The 4,393-nt window shown below is 38.1% G+C and overlaps 1 long non-coding RNA gene across 1 annotated transcript in view; it reads left to right on the top strand.

Moving 5' to 3' along the window:
* LOC106880194 (uncharacterized) overlaps positions 1 to 4,393 on the top strand; it is a 105,629-nt gene that overhangs the window by 19,342 nt on the left and 81,894 nt on the right. The gene's annotated exons all lie outside the window — the stretch shown is intronic.

Genomic DNA, 4,393 nt, shown 5'->3' with positions numbered 1-4,393 from the left:
TACACACACACACACATGCAGATATGGGTACAGGACGTCACCAACAGTAAAAAACATGAAATACGAAAACAAATGAGTTCAATACACAAACAACGAGAGAAACAAATGGAAAACAGGACAAGTAACATAAAGAACGACCCTTCAATTGTCAGCTGTCTATCTACTCCTCATTTCGAGCATATATATATATATATATATATATATACACACACATACAGTCGTGGCCCAAAATTTGGAACATTTAAAACAAAATTAGAATTGTTCTGTCCAAGTACAATTCGATTCAGATATGTACACAGCGTAAGAGATGTACTTACGTAATAACTGGTTCAATATCTAGGAGAAAAAAAATTGGCAAAAATCAAAAATATAGTTATAGGCCAAATAGCTTACTTTGAATAAATAGACGCTAATACATCACATGTACGAAAATATGTTCACAACTTTTGGCCGCGACTGTGTTTGTGTATATATATATATATATATATATATATATATATATATATATATACACGCGCGCGCACATATTGCGTTCTAATCCTGCTATTTCTAAGACCAAAGTCACGAATGAGTCAACGGATTCCAACATTGGGATGGTGTTTACTAAAAGAGAAATTAGAGGAAATGACACTGATCACGCCCTTCTCGTGTAGAAGAGGGAGAGAGGGATCGAACTCTGTAAGGCTTTATGACGAAAGATGAAACATCTCCCTCTCTGGCATACATACATTCCATATATATACATATATATATATATATGTATGTATATATATATATGGTTCAAAATTGTACAAAAGCCAGAGGCAGGTGAGGGAAGAACAAACATGGTATATTAGTTTGACGCTTTGTAAAAATGAATGTCTTTGACGTTTCGGCCCTACGCTCTTTCACTGAAAGGAATGAGGAGAGAAAAACAGATGGAGAAAGGAAAGAGAGAAAAAAAAACCCCGAGAGAAACAAAGTGTCTGGATGAACGGTTGTACACGATGTTGAACTGTGTGTATGTGTATGTATCTTTCTCTCTCTCATATATATATAGAGAGAGAGAGAAAAAGAGAGTGAGAGAGAGTGATTTATACCTTTCATTAAAAAGCAAGTTTACTGCTTTGTCCTACACGTTACTCAGATTCTGCTTGAAGATGCGTTAATAGTTACAAGTGTTGGTGTGTATAGGTGAGTAATCGAACAACTAACTGGAAAATGAATCGCTGGAAGCGACTTACTTGTGTGCGGGAAGATATGTGCTATATATACATACTCACACACAACTGTATATAGTTGATATATTTGTGTATATATGTTGCATACATTATATATATATATATATATATATATATATAACGTGTTTTTGTGTGTGGAATTCGCTGTATACCATTTGTATGTGAATTATGTTTGATGTCGTCCCGAAGATGTAGTTACGAAAATAGTTACTTGCTGACGCCTTCAACAGAGACAACTACATTGTGTGGGCCTGACAGCACACCTCCGATTACAGAAGTAGATGTAGGAGTTATTAATTCCCAGGGAATTATTAACGACATAAAAAATAATGGGAAACACTAATTGATTTACTGTACTTATTATTAACATCCACTTGTTTTCGTTCTGAGTTCAAATTCCGTCGAGGTAAACTGTGTTCTTCTCTCCTGCTGCCTGGAGCGTGAGTGGGTGTCGATAAGATGAAGTAGTACTCTTGTATTGATGTAGATTTAATATTCCTGTGAAGCATTCTAGATTATATAATTTGCAATTGAGGCACTAAAAGAGAAAATGTCCTGTGGTTATCGACTTAGAGGAATGTTCCAACGTGCGAATCGAAACCGAGCCGCTAAAACTTCATGTCGGCACTCCAGTTTTGAAAACCTATGTAATGCCGCCGATTCGAAAACATACACGTACACATTATTGTGCATGTTTGTGCGAGCGTGTGCGTGTGTATTTGTGTGTGTATATATTTATATATATAAATAATATATATATAGATATATATATATACACACACACACATCTATCTATCTATCTATCTATCTATCTATCTATCTATCTGTGTATCTATCTATCTGTGTATCTATCTATCTGTGTATCTATCTATCTATCTATCTATCTATCTCATTTCAATCGATTGAATACAGCATCATCATCATCGTTCATTCCAAGACAAGGCAAAACGGCTTTTCTTAAACCCATCAACCCCCCATCTCATTTTCTTTTTGTCTCAGTATAAACGTAATAACCTGACGTTACCTCCCACACCGTCATGCGTTTTATGTAAATTAGCTAATTAATTTATTAATTAATCAAATTCTTTTGTTTTCTCCAATTAATTCTTTCGGATTTTGCAAAACCACCGAGACTAGAATTCGGAAATAGCTGAAAACACGGCCACTTGTGCGATTTCGTGCCATTTTGCTGAGAGGATGGCTAAGTTAGAACTACTCGTACTCTCCCTCTCTCTCTCATTATACACATACACGTACACTGAGCGTGTTTTCCTCCTTTCTTTTCCAACTCTATCTATCTATCTATCTATCTATCTATCTATCTATCTATCTATCTATCTATCTATCTCTGTCTCTCTCTGTCTCTCTCTCCCCGTTCTGGCTTTGCTTTTCTATCTATTTCTGCCTTGTTGGCTGTTTCTACTCCCGCTCTATTCTATCCACCCCTTTTCTCTTCTATCCACCCATGTTCTATTTTATCTCCCTCTGCTCCATTCTATCTATCTATCTTCACCATTCCACTTCTATTCGATCTCTGCTTTGTTATCCTTATTCCGTGTATTCACAGTTTCCTCTTCTATCAATCTATATGTAATAGTTGGGTCATAGAATGTTGATGTGCTAGACTATCGATTGATTTCTTTATATTTTACGTAGGCAAAACACCACAGAAAGAAAGACAGACAGAGAGAGGATAGGATAAGGTTTCAAAATTATAGTATATTTTCGTTATCAAGTCTTCTCAGCGACCTTAGTGAAGCAGTTTCCCCACTTCGATCTAGAATCGAATTATGAACGTTTTTGGTCACCGAGTACTCATGCACGCATTATGACGAAAGAAATTATTTTTAATTTGGTATATCCTACCCGCGTTTTCTTTTTCTTCTAAGGCGGTTTATAAATATGATTGAATCAAATTAGTGTACATGCACGCACACAAACTGGACGCACCACAATCTAGAGCAAAACACTCGGTTGAGTGAATATATTTATTTATTTAAATAATAACTCAAATAAGGCTCATTCTTGTTTCCTTCCTTCATTTTAATTGTAGACTTTCGTCTGAGAGTCAACAGACGAAGGTTCTGCAAATGAAAGAAAGAGGAATAGTCTTTTGGCCAAATCGTTAGTCTCGGGACAAATTGCCTTGTTGTGTTTCTGTCGGCCTTCATACGTTCTGAATTCAAATCCCGCCACAGTCATCTTTGTCTCTCATTCGCTCGTGGGTCCTTAAAAGATAAAGAAATTTAGTACCAGTCAAGTACTGGGGTCGATGTAAACGATTGACTCCCTCCCTTCAAAATCGTTGACCGCTCTCACAATACATATATTTATTCTCTTAGTCATTTGACTGCGGCCATGCTGGAGCACGCCTTAAAGGGTGTTAGTCGAAGAAATCGACCCCAAGACTTATTCTATCGGTATTTTTTGCCGAACTGCTAGTTTACGGGTACATAAAACACCAGCATCGATTGTCAAGCGATGACAGTGGAGACACACACACAAATATATATATATATATACTTACAACAGGTTAAGGTTAGAAGACACCTGGCCAAAGCGGCACGCAGTGGGACTGAACCCGGAACCATGTGGTTGGGAAGCAAGCTTCTTACCACACAGCCACGCCAGCGCCTATATATATATAATTTATATATATCTTTTATTTTTTACTTTGTTCCAGTCATTAGACTGCGGCCATGCTGGGGCACCGCCTTGAAGCATTTCAATCGGGCGACGCGACCCCAGTACTTGTTTTTTAAAAAGCCTGTTACTTATTCTATCGAACAGCTAAGTTACGAGGAAGTAAATACACCAACACCGGTTGTCTAGCGGTGGTGGGGGACAAACACAGGTAGAAACACACACACACACACACACACGACGGGCTTCTTTCAGTTTCCGTCTTCCAAGTTCACTCACACATCTTTGGTCGGCCTGAGGCTTATAGTAGAAGACACTTGCTCAAGGTGGTACGCAGTGGAACTGAACCCGGTACCTTGCAGTTGGGAAGCAAACTTCTTACCTCACAGCCACGCCTACACCTGTCTTCAGTGCGGATGTGTAGTGCACGCTTTTCGGATTTTCGATTCCCCGCAAGATGACCGAACGCATCGAGCAGAAACCACAAACCCTTGTCTCACGACCAGTGACAATGGTCTTCAATGAAGTCT

This window comes from Octopus bimaculoides, chromosome 22 (assembly GCF_001194135.2).
Source record: "Octopus bimaculoides isolate UCB-OBI-ISO-001 chromosome 22, ASM119413v2, whole genome shotgun sequence".
Classification (NCBI taxonomy): Eukaryota; Metazoa; Mollusca; class Cephalopoda; order Octopoda; family Octopodidae; genus Octopus; species Octopus bimaculoides.
This window is presented reverse-complemented; position numbering and strand designations above follow the sequence as displayed.